Genomic DNA, 12,535 nt, shown 5'->3' with positions numbered 1-12,535 from the left:
ATTCTTCTCTGAAGCAGAAGTGTTCACTCTACTGCTTTCAAAAGAAGTTACTCAGCTATTCAACCAACCTTATAAAAATTCTTTGCACGTTTCCCATCAATACCACTGGGATCCCAACCACAAGACCTTTAAAGAAGTGTGGTATGTGAGCACACAGCTTGTTATTAGGAAATACACTCACTCTACATGCCCCCTGAATTTCCTGGTATCCATACAGGAGGAGGAAAGTTCTTACTCTAAGTTAGTTTTCATGGGTTTAATTTTTCTGTCACTCCACTGTTTTTTATTTTTGAAGCTTTACAGACCAGTAAGTGGTTGTTAAAAAGAAGAAGAAAAAAAAAAAGAGGGTGTCATTTGGCACAAGACAATTGAAAATGTTATAAATCAATGAAGTTATTTAAAATAAGTCAGAAAGTGATTGAGGAAAATATTTCAATGGACCTTATTTCTGATATTAGAAACCAAATATGCTATTAAGAATAGGAGGAAAAAAAATAGATTCTCTAACCAAGGAAAAGAAGAGAGTGAAAACACAGGCATCTAGTTAAACTAAGTAGCTTAAATAATCTTTCTGGTACTTTTAATTCTACAACTCAGATATAGTATAGTACTAGTAAACTACTGTTCACCAACTGAACCTCTAAATCATGCTAACTCACTCCTGAAAGCATGGAACCACATCCACAAATCCAAGAACAAGGAAGGCTGTGACTAGGATCTCATGGAAGTTCTCATTTGCAAAGTCAGTCAATACCAGAGCAAGAAACCAAAGGAAAAAAACAAAACAAAACTAACAAGCAAACAAAGGAAGAAAAAAAAATATTGAGAATTTTCTGTAGATAAATTCGTCCTCAAAATGGAGAATGACTTGCTTAGAGATTCTCAGATGTTAAATCAACTTATACATGCAAGCCACTCTTTTGCTGAGACTAACAAAAGTATGAATCATCACCATAATCATCTTCAAGCAAAAAAACCCAAACAACCCTACTGGCCTTGGGTGCAAGCATGTTCTCAAATTACTTCCGCAGTTATGAAAATCCCACTCTTCAGCATCAAAGCCTAGTTGTGATCATCTGAAAGCTTGTTTAGTCAAATTATGCTGCTTGTTTGTAATATTAACTGCTAGTTCCAGTTTGGATTTCAATTCAGAGTGCCCATCCAAATGCACAAAAGCTGAACAAACCACAGCTGGTTCCAATGGAGGAAGAACAGTCCTCCTTTGTCCTCCACCCCCTGCTCCTCTCCAGAAAAATCCAAGTGGCAACTTACTTCTGTTGACATATTTCGAACTGAAAAAGAGCTTAAGTCTTTTTATTTGAAAAGTATCTTAAAGTTTTCTTTTTCTTAGATTCAAACAAGAAGCAACCATCTTCAAGTGACAAGTTTAACATCTGCGTGGTAAACTAAAGGGGCAGGAACAAGATCTTTGTAGGCTTTGCTTAGGGCTGCATCTCCTGCACACCTGAACAGAAACAAAGGATTCCTTTAGCCGAAAAAGTGCCAGGCCAGGGTATTTGGATGCCAATCTCAGTAACCACTTGTTTACTGGACAGACAACTTGTTCAGGACCATTAGCATGCACGGTACTTGCAAGGAAGCGGATGCTGTGCAGTCTCTCCCCAGCCACTACAACACCCATCCTACACAACCCCCCGGACACCTGCCCGGCATGGTCCTGCTCGGCCTGACACAGGCGCCGAGGCACAGACAGCTCCCGTGCTGGGGCATCGCACTCAGCGGGAAAGCGACATGGGAAAGGAGAGAGGAAAGAAGCAAGGATGGTTATTTACACGTTGGTATGACCCAAAGTTCAGCTTAAGCTGCCACATGAGAGGAGGACAGCTGGTGAAAGGGCCAGGCCTCCCAGCCTAACCCCCGCGGGCACGCTGGACACGATTGTATCAGTGGAGCGTGACATGTGGGCAACAGGCCACCCACAGGGATTCAGCGGCAGACTTGGGGCGCTGAGGTCTGATGCGAACGCTGTGCAGTCGAGTGAACTCGTTCACACGTCCAGCCTCAGGAAAGCCCAAGAGACAACTTCCTTCGCCTAGGAACGGGACAACGACAAACAAATGCAAGCGATTTCACTTGTGCTTTTTTGCAGGACGCAGGCCTTTAAGGCAAGGGAGCTAGAAGGTGATTCTGCAGAGAGGAGGAGGAGGAGGGAAGAGTCTCTTCAAAAGAGATTTAAGCAGATAATGCAGATGACGTTTTGTTGTTTAAAGGTTAGTATTACTGTAGTAGTAGTTTAGCTGATTAACTCACCCCGTGCATATACACAGGCAGCAACCATTGTCAACGGGTTTTTTCAGAAGAGGGGAAAAAAATGCTTCAGCAGTGACCGTTCATTCATCATCCCTAATGAGGCTGATAGAGAGTATCGCAGTAATAATAGGTTTTGCAGTACCGCACAGCTTGGAGACTGGGTGCTCTGCATTGTATTCAGCCAGGATTTCAAGATAACATCCACCACGTATCTTCCAGAAACTACAAATTCTGAGGGCTTTGCACAGATAGCCAAGATGACTATCTGCTTTCCTAAGCTATAAACAAAGTTCATCTTTAGTATATCCCTCCACAGAAAGAGACACAAGGACTGGTGTCTGCCAGCAGTCTCTGCCAGAACAATACTGTATTACACTGTTTGATAAACTAACAGTTTTAACAAGCAGATTAGTTTTCCATAATGAAGTAAATGATTCTGACCTATTTATCTAATGCAAATACTACATCTACTATTGCAGAAGTCAGAGGACAGGAGGGTCCAAGGGTACTCAAAAGAATTTAGTCTGACAGAGCTAATTATGACTGAAAAAAAACCGAGAAAGAACTGTACATTTGTTTCACAAAGAATAAGCTCTGTCCCAAGATCCTCCGAAGTATCTGCCAGCCACTATACTTGCTGTCTGCAGCTAGATGACAAAAAGCACCCAACAAAATGCTATACATCAAGCAGGAACCCTGAGCAAAAACAGACGCCAAGAAAAATTATCAAAAAAAGAAAAAACAAAGTGTTCTGATAAAAGTTGTGTTAAAGAAGGAAGTCACAGCTAGCTGACCAAAACTTACACAGGCTGACCAAGAGCAATCAACTGCTTTTTTTTTTTTTTTTGGCTAGGGGCGACCAGAGGTCAGAGGAGAGGAGGGAGCAGGATTTTGACATTTGTTTACTTGGAGGGCTACTATTTTGTGAAATTAAATGGAAGAGTTATTTGCAGGCAAAAGAGACCAACTTCTTTAAATTTAAAGTTTCAAAAAGTTTACAGGGTCAAAAATGAAGCCCTATGTTTATGAGGTGCCATCCTTCTAGTTTATCACTGGCTTTGAGTTCAGGCTATTGTAATGAGAAATATCAAAGAGCAACATTTAGCAATAAACATGAATTACGTTAGCCACCTACTTCTCCCATGAAGTAAGTATCAGGAACAGAAAGAAAAACAAACACTTTCATCATAGACTGTAATTTCAGCTTACCTGCGAGATTTTCAAAATGGGGAAGACCTGATCAGGGCTGCTTTATCAGTGAGAAGGAGCAGAGGCCAAGATAGAGGAGGAGGGAAGACTGAATGTAGATGGTTTTGTGCTGGCTGACTTCATCTGGGACTTCAGAGCTCTGCTGTCACATTCATGTCTGTGTTTCTCTGCTCCCTCTTTCTCCCCCAGCCATGTCTTCCCCAGCTCACCCAGCACTCTCTTGCTCTGCTGCCAGTCTCACAGCGCTTGTCACTAGTGGCAAGATGCCACCAACCAAGCAGATGTTCTCTGCAACAAGCTCTCTCTTCCCCCCTTCAACTGCCTGTCCCAAAGCAGCTCTGCTCCATCCCAGTGATCAAGCTGGTGGGAAGTGTGGGATTTTGTGTTCTGCTCAGTCCCCTGCTCACCTCTTGCTATTTCTTCCAAGAGACAGTCACAAGAGCAAGACAGTCTCTCTTCTATTTGCCCTTCGTAGGAACCCCATCACAGATACAATTTCACTACCTTCTCCCTCAAACTTTTCTCCTGATTGGCATGGTGCCATACTCCTACCCTTCTCCTTTGTATTCTCCCTTTTCACTCCCCCATAAAAATACAGCCATGCTCAATATCTTCAATTCTTAGAATAGTTTATCCCCCCAAAGAAACCCAGTGGTTCCCCTTCTTTTTCATGCTTCTTGGGCACAATGCTTCATGTCTCTGCTTTTCATTTGAAGAACAGCCTTTGCAACCGCTCCAACCTTCTCCAGCAGTCTGCGAGGCTCAGTCCATGACAACACTTTTCTCTCTTCTGCATCTACTCAGAAGACAAATTCAGCTTCTTTCTCTGTCCCCATCACTCTCAGATCAACTTCTGTTCATGAGACGCACCTCCCATGCAAGCTCTTATTGATCTTTTCACAGATGCTCAGCTGCCAGCTCAAGGGCAACTTAAAGCTAAGCTTACCCTTTTCCCTGCTTCACCTACTTTCTTTCATGATTATTGGGCACAAGACCATTACACTGCCTTCCCCAGCACCTGTAAGTCCAGTACCACCCTTCATCCAGGCAGTTGCGTATGTCCATACGTGAATTACCCAGAGCTTTTCTGCCCAATATCTTAAATCCATGGACACCATTCAGCTACTTATCTGCACAGCTGGACTTTGCCTTGACTGCTGCTCTGTACTTTTCCCTAGCTTTCCTAAACACTATTTTGCCTCACTACCACCCAACTATTTCTTAGCTGGTGGTAGTTTGTGAACATAGCTATTTTCCCAGCCTGTTCTTCTGAACTCATCATCCCTTTCTTTACCACCCCTGCTCCAGTAGCTCCTCTCGTATCAGGTCACCTGCGTAGCTGCTTTCTCCCTACCATCTCTCTCAGTCAGCACTGCCTGCAGGCAGCACACAGTGCCAGCCTTCTTCACTGCATCAAGTCTTGATATTTAAACCCACAGTGCTGTTCTCATTCAAGAAGCAGTCGTTTGCAGCAAAGCCTTTAAAATAATCTTTGCCTTAAGTGGTTGGTCTACCTTTCCAAAAGCAAATCTCTTCCTTTTTTCTTCCAGTCCCCTACATCTCTGGGAACAAACCAAAGTCTGTTTGCAAAGGACGTAGACCAAGCTCATCCTGTATTTTCAACCGAGCACCACACGCACCCGAGCACCACACAACTTTAGCACAAATACAGCACAGGATGCATACATCCATGGCATGTCACCATCAGCACAAGGGGGAAAGAACATTTGGCACCTTGCCACCCAGAGGGACAAAGGACCACTGAATCAGGAGATCTGGTCCACACCGCCAACAGCAGACAAACCCATAAGCCTAGCTTCCTGCAGAACGGCAGCCCTGCACTAGTACAGGTCTCTAGCAAGAACAAACCATTTTCTGAACACTTACTAAGAGAGATATCTGCATGGTTAGAAGACACCTGTAACCAGTAAGGGCTCTGGCTGGTTGCAAACTTATTTAAGACCCTTTTAGTTTCTGCCAGAGGTTTCCCCAAGAGCCCAGGGCTGACAACAGCTGCAGAGAAGTAATTTGATGCACACACACACCCCCCTAGCCAGACCTGATGGGGGACCGGGAACAGCTGTGCAGGGCGGAAGCAGGAGGGATGGCCCCAGGCCAGGTGGCCCTGGGGCTGGTGCACCACACCCTGCCCCAGACATTTCTGCCTCAGTTAACTTCAGGAATTTCCAATGGGAATGGGACTACCTCTGTACTGGGAGATTCTGCCTTCACTTGGAGGGAATGTCTCCAAAGGTACATTTCATCTTTAACTTCTGGCCTGCATTGTAAAGGTAATTAGGGGCAAGCAAGCAATCCTTGGAAGAGTGTTTCTTGGTTACTAAAAGCTCAGATTAAGTGTGCGCAAAGTCTTTTACAAAGGGAATGATAAGGGACTACTGAGGAAAGCACTATTAATTGCATCCCTGAAGAACTCCTTGGAGGTGGCTAGTCCTGCAGCCTGCCAGACGGAGCCTCCACAGGTATTTTAACCTCACATGGGAGACATTCCTTTCTGACTTGGCTGTAAACAACTTTTCAACTTTAAAGAGCACCTCGGCAAATTAAAGGTCCATTGTTCAGTGTCCTTTAGAACTGTTTCAGTGTGGCGAGACTAAAATTCAGAAGACTACTCACATAAGACAGAGTGGCCGGATGAAGTTTTAAGCAGATCAGAAATGCCCAAGTTACTATGCTAAAAATGATTATGAAAGCAAAGGTTGGAACCTGGAGGCAGGATCAAGAACAGGAGAGTATAGGAGGTGCTGAAACACAAGGTAGCAGCCCTACCCTTCTGGTCAATGCATCGTAGGGCTACTGATAACCATCCGGCTAGCACAGCTAGCACCCAAGCCTGTAACAGATTAGTAACTTTGGGAACACTGTCAGAGGAACTACCGTCTTTCAGTAACGAGATTTTGACTTTTTTTTTTTGTTACGCAGGACCTGAGACTATAACCCTAGCACCAGAGCATATCCTCCTCCATCCCATGCTCTGTGAAGCCAGGTAGCTCAAAGCACATGTCCCAGCCTTCCCTGTATCTCCTACAGGTACTACTGCTCACATAGTGCCAGAGTATAGGTCAGAGAAGACAGTTACACTGTGCTGGTGCTTATTGCAGCTGTCACCTGAACAGAACTATCGCAAAATGACTTGTCTGTGCAACGCCTTTTCAGCTGAAAAGTTTGGCCTCTCATCTGTGAAGGGCAGCAAGCATGCACAGGTCTAACTGTGGTGGCTCAACTTGCTGCACCGTAACTTACGCTGGGGTCACCTTCTCTCAAGTCACCTAACCATTTAAAGGCAGCCTTAAGTTAGGTACAACCACTTCAGAAAGGCATCCTACTATGAAAAACGAAGATTTGTAATAACAGAGGAACCAGGAGTTTACTAGATGCTCTTTAGCACATCAGAATAAATACAATACCTGCTGCCAGAAGCTCAGCAAACTGGGAGGGAAAGGAACAGGGGCAAGATTTCTTAAAAGATTAACGTTTACAGTCTCTTTCTCTTGACACATTTTGCAACAATCCAGACCGTCTCAAGTTGCTATTGCTGTGGCATGCTGTCTTCATTTGAGAGGGGGAAGCATTGCGGTTTTCTGAGTCCGTGCCACATTTGGTTTGCATATAATCAAATATGTTTTGAAGCTCAAAACCAGAAGTTAAATCAGCTGGTTACAGGGCTTTTCACTGCACTTATTTTAGTTTTATTCTAGGTACGACAAGTATGACCTTAACTTGGAAGAATCTAAAGTACTGCTTAAAAACTTAAAGCAGACTTAAAGTCTGTTTTAACATCCTGTAGGTTTATAAAGAGTGATGCTTTTTGATCAATTTTGAAGTGTGCTACACATGGAAAACATTTCTTAAGACTTCAGAAAGCCTGTAAGACTTCAGGGTTAGAGTGAAATCAAAGTACAAAAGGCTGGAAAACACAATTTGTAGACCTCTCTCACTTAGTTAACACCACACAGAGAAGAACCAGACCTTTAAAATCTCTTTACAGGGGACTGGTAAAAGCAAGTTTGCTCTTACCGCTATTGCTACAGTTATAACACTGCTCGATGTTATACTTTATACCTTTCAAATACACAATGTGTGTACATACACTGTAATAGCTAAACAGTCATGTGGACGTGCAATACTGCTAAGGTGTCTGAGCAGTACCAGCGACTCTTGGAGGGGGAGGGAAGGGGAAAAAGGATGTGAAAGGTTTAAAACAGCTATCTTAATGTAACAAGCACAGGTACACTCTTCCTAAGAAGAGGAGATGACACATGAGCAGGACAAACCACCCACAAGCTGTTTGGATATTACATCAATCTAGCAGTTGGGCAGGCTTGCTGCAGCACTGACTTCTACGCTCGCCCAAGACCAAAACACATCATTTTATCTGCTAGCGACTTCGTAAGAGCACAGAGCACAGCTGATCCCAAACACGCTCTCTGTCTTCAAGGTCCAGAACAGTATCACGTCTATACTCCGCATACATCAAAATATGACTGAAAATTTATTAAAAATCCATTTGCGGCATCCATCTGAATACCAACATTTACTGGAACAAAGTCAAAACAGGATGGGAGAAGAGGAAAAAAATATGGTTATAGTTAACTGGATATATTTATCTTAATGGGTTTGTTTATAGTAGTAGGATGTTAGTCACATTACTGTTAATTTGTAAATCAGTTTGTAATGCAAGAAAACATGACTATTAATAAGGCAGAAATGTCACAGTCAGCACTTGAGTCAGGTAGCTGCGTTTTTATAATCCTCAGCCATCATCAAAAGTTCCTGTTGTTCAGCAACAAAAAGGGTTTTTTTCCAAAGGACTATTTTTCAGGGAACCACAAGTGCATTTACCCACTTTTGAAAACATGAAAATGAATTCTTGTACATACAGATTGCAGGAAATAATATAGTAGCAGTAGTGAAATATTTTTCTGCTGCTTTTAAGCCAAAAACATAAAACTGTCAGTTTCAAAGTGCAAAAAACCCACACTTTCACAAAAAATTCAAAGGGCTACCATTTAAAGGCCTGAGGCAATCTTATACCTCTACTATTCCAGAATATCCAAGTGACTGGAAAAGAAATACACACTTAGGCTGATAGCTACCCTTCTATTTGAAAAGCTGTACATACAATTCAAGGAAAAAAAAAGAATCTCTTTTCACTCAGAGCAGGACCAGAGATTTGCTACATGGAGCTATAAGTAAAGAGAAGTCCCACCATTAATGTAGGAATTCCTATTTTAAAAGTATTTGTTCTTCTGTAGACTTACACTCATGGGGAAAGAGGCCTGCAACCACTCTGTAAAGCTAAGGAGAGAAAAATGAAAAATAGGTTTGGGATCTCGTGGCCACAAGAAGGATTCTTAACAAAACAAACAAAAAAAGCCCCACACATCCCATGCGCTGGAGCTCTTGGTAAAAGGGAGAAGAGAGTGAGAAAGGGTCATCTGGAAACCTTTTTCAGAGATTAGAGGCAGTTTCTTCGGAGGGGACAGATACTTCACTTGTCACCCGACAGGGAAAAGGAGCCAGTGAGTACTAGACACATGAGAATACACAGTTGTTTTAAGCCAGCAAGATAATGTGTTTTCAGAGCCTGCCTAAAAGGGCTGAAACATTAATCCTGAGCTACACAGACAACACCTAGATAAGAACTGAGCTTCTAATGTATTCTGTTGTGAAAGACAGGAGTAGAGGGATAAGGTGTAATTACAATTCAATTAATATTTTCCTACGACATGTGCCAATTTCTAAGCAGGTTTCTCTTTATCCTTCCGCTTTCCTATCTAGCAATAAGCTTTTAAGTGTTTTGATTATAAGGCCAGCTCTCAGGGGAGGAGACAGAGGAAGGGAGGAAGCATGGAGCCTGAAGGAAGACAACTTCTTAAAGCAGAAGACCATAGCAATTCCCATCACTGCCATGTCTGTGTGTGTGGTGTGCACGGATGGCTGAAGCTCTGTTTTCCTCTTCAGTATTTGCTGCAACACTGTGATTTGAGAGGCTTCTGCAGCACCTTACAGCTGCCCAGAGAAAAACCGACCTGACGTACACCAGAAGGTATTACACAGCGCCACAAATCTCATCCTTCTGCAAAGACACGTAGCCAAAGAACATATCACTGCGAATGTTCCCAGCGGGTAGTCACAAGGCATTAAAATATCCACGGACACAAGCATCAGGAGCTGAAGCATGCTGCTGGGCCACGTTCCCAGCAGGGGTGATGGGTCAGGCTAGGTCCAGGGAAGGTACAGGCTGGTTTAGACCAGCTGAAATCCGATCGTCCACAAAGCTCACACGTCTACTGGACAAGGAAAGAGAAATACCACTTGGAGTTTTTGGCCCTTCAGCAGAAGAAGGATGTTGAAAAACTGGAGTGAGTTCAGCTACCAAGATGCTCCCTCCCTCCTTCTCCCTCCTCCTGCCCCCCCCCCCCTTTTTTTTTTTTTTAATTCTCCAAAATCACTTGTCTTTATTGCTGAAGCATTAATGTTTTACCATCAGCTTCAATGGGAAATGCTATGCCAGAGAAGCACTCCCCCCTCACCCCCTTCCTCCCCCCCCCTTTTTTTTTTTTTACATAATCCTCAACACACATCAGGAATCTGAAAACTTAAGGATACTTGGGGATTGCCAGAGGAGTGTCTTACCCAATATGGTACTAAAGATCTGACAAACTTTCCCCTTCCAATAATCAAGGGCAGAAACCAACTTTCAAGAACTTTCTTTTGGAGAATAGGAAAGAAACTCAGGAAATCCAGGAAAATCTTGGTCAGTTTTCACGGGAGCCATTTCTGAATCGTGACTAATGCAACACACCAGCTAGATGGTGGTTAATCCTTAAGGAAGGAAACACCTGGTTATCATAACAGAGGCAGGGATATCAAAAACCCAACGCTTGCAGACTATCGCCCATCCAACTCCCCACAGCTATTTTTTCCAGAGCTCCTTCACATCCAACTCGATCTTCAGAGAAGGAGAAAAGCTATTCCACGCCGTTGTGTAAAAGCGGCGCTCTCTCACACCCGGCTCCTCCGCTAAAAGGGATTCCACCTGCCCACAGCCTGCCACTTCCCCAGCTTTTGAAAAGCCACCCAAGAATCCCTTGATCCCCTGCCAGCAGCATGCCCTGGCGCAGAGGCTGAGCGGCACCCACCTCCGCTCACCTGGCAGCCTGCGCTCTCAGGCGATAGCTGCAAAATCATGAGTTCTCAGACTCAACTTTCAAGTTCTCAGGCAAGTCCGGACAGGCCTCGTTCTTACAAAACACAGGCAACTAAATGTTTAAAAAGCTGACTACATACGGCTACCAAAAGCAGCATTATTGAATCTTTGTGTTTCCCCAGCCTTAGATAGTCCACCCAATCAAAAAAAAAAACAATCCGTATCTCTAGATGATTGCAGCAGGACAACCCAGTGATCCACAGGGACAAGACAGGCAGCATCATAACTGACCCTACAAGACTACCATGTTTTAACAAGAGGTATAAGGTCTTTATACAGTACCTTGCCAGGTACCATTGGCCAGAGCTTTTCACTGGATCTACTTCTAACCATTGAAGAGTAAGTCCATGAAAGGGAATCTACGAGCTTTACAGACAAAAGAAAACCATCTTGCAAGGTCACTACCAACCTCTGTTTGCCAACAACCTGCAGCAGCCTGCTACATAAACAGTCTAGATGTTATTGCGCACAAATCACGCTAACAGTATAACCCCGCCAGCACCAGGAAATTCAACAGCACAGCCTCTACTGACCCACGCTGCACGTTAATGGATCACCACTGGGTATAGGTCCTCAGCAGGATATTTTGAATTTAGCCTCTATTTTAAGTTTCCCTCCAATGCAGTACAGTTCTCTAAAGCAACTTCTGGGCCATCAGCAGTGACGACCCTGAGCTACAGAAAACCTCCACTAAACCCCTCCCACCCACACAAGTTTATTTTCCCTCGCTCCAGAAATCCGCAGTCGTTCGTACACTTACAACCTCCCTAAATCACTCTGTGTCTATACAGCTACGTAGGATTCACTTACAGGATTCCTGCAGCTGTAAAGGAGGCTATGAGCTGTTCATTATAAGGTTGCTTTTTAATTGTTAATAGAACAAACTCAAGCTATGGCAATATTAAAGTAGAAGAGAAGGGATTAACGTAAAAAAAAAAATTCTTATCTGTGGTCAAGGTTTTAGTTTGAAGCTCATACAGTGCATGGGGTATAACTCAGTAACTAGAAAACAGGATTGGGAGCATTTGGGGGCCACAACGAATGCTGCGGGCGGGTTACACCCTAGAAGCAGTACAAACTGAACCAAAACTTTGCAGCAATCGAAGCAGGATGGAACTTTCCAGGCCAGCTGAGCCCCTTGAAGTGGCAACAGAAGGTTAGGAAATAAGGGCCTCAACCTGAATTTAAGGTGCCACGTTTAGAAATGATTGGAGAATCCCTTGGACATAAAGTAGTTCTCCCACTGAAGCCATCCGACCATCCTCAGGTCTACGTGTTGCTCAAGGTTGTTTGATCTGAATGCAAATATTAACAGCAGCAAGGGACAAAAATGGGGAGCACCGAGCGGCAAGTCCCAAAGACATCGCCTCCAATACCATCTCAGCAGGTGACCAGGGCCATGCACAATTCCAGGACACGCTAATGTTACTCCGTACTCTTTTCAACTTACGCATTGCCTACGCCTTTTCTGTTATATGTATATAAAACACAGGCTTCCAGGGACATTTCTCTGCTTAACGCTACTTATTTTTGCACACAGAGGCGGCAGGGAAGATTCTGATGTGCTGGTTCGGCCAAGAGCGACCAGAGCCTCTTTGAAGAGAGCTCAGCAAGACCAACCATAGACACAGCCAACTGATACCATCATTTTAAGAAGCCGAGCTCCGGCAAACAGCTGTTTCCGCACATGACAGCCCTGCAGATCACAACTCCTTCCCCAACAATACAAGCGTGCAAAAGCTGACTGGCTTATGGCGGGTGCCGGCACCCCTAGGTAACACCTGGTAAAACAGCCACGGGAGGGTGAAGCTTCCCGCAGGCCTC

The 12,535-nt window shown here is 43.9% G+C and overlaps 1 protein-coding gene across 1 annotated transcript in view; it reads right to left on the bottom strand.

Annotated features, from left to right (window-relative positions):
- The window catches only part of PARD6G (par-6 family cell polarity regulator gamma), a 68,477-nt gene that overhangs the window by 54,293 nt on the left and 1,649 nt on the right, over positions 1-12,535 (bottom strand). The window lies entirely within an intron of this gene.

The sequence above is a fragment of the Pygoscelis adeliae genome, unplaced genomic scaffold, assembly GCF_000699105.1.
Source record: "Pygoscelis adeliae isolate BGI_AS28 unplaced genomic scaffold, ASM69910v1 Scaffold135, whole genome shotgun sequence".
Lineage (NCBI taxonomy): Eukaryota > Metazoa > Chordata > Aves > Sphenisciformes > Spheniscidae > Pygoscelis > Pygoscelis adeliae.
Note: the sequence above shows the minus strand (reverse complement) of the source record. Positions and strands in the feature narration are given on the sequence as shown.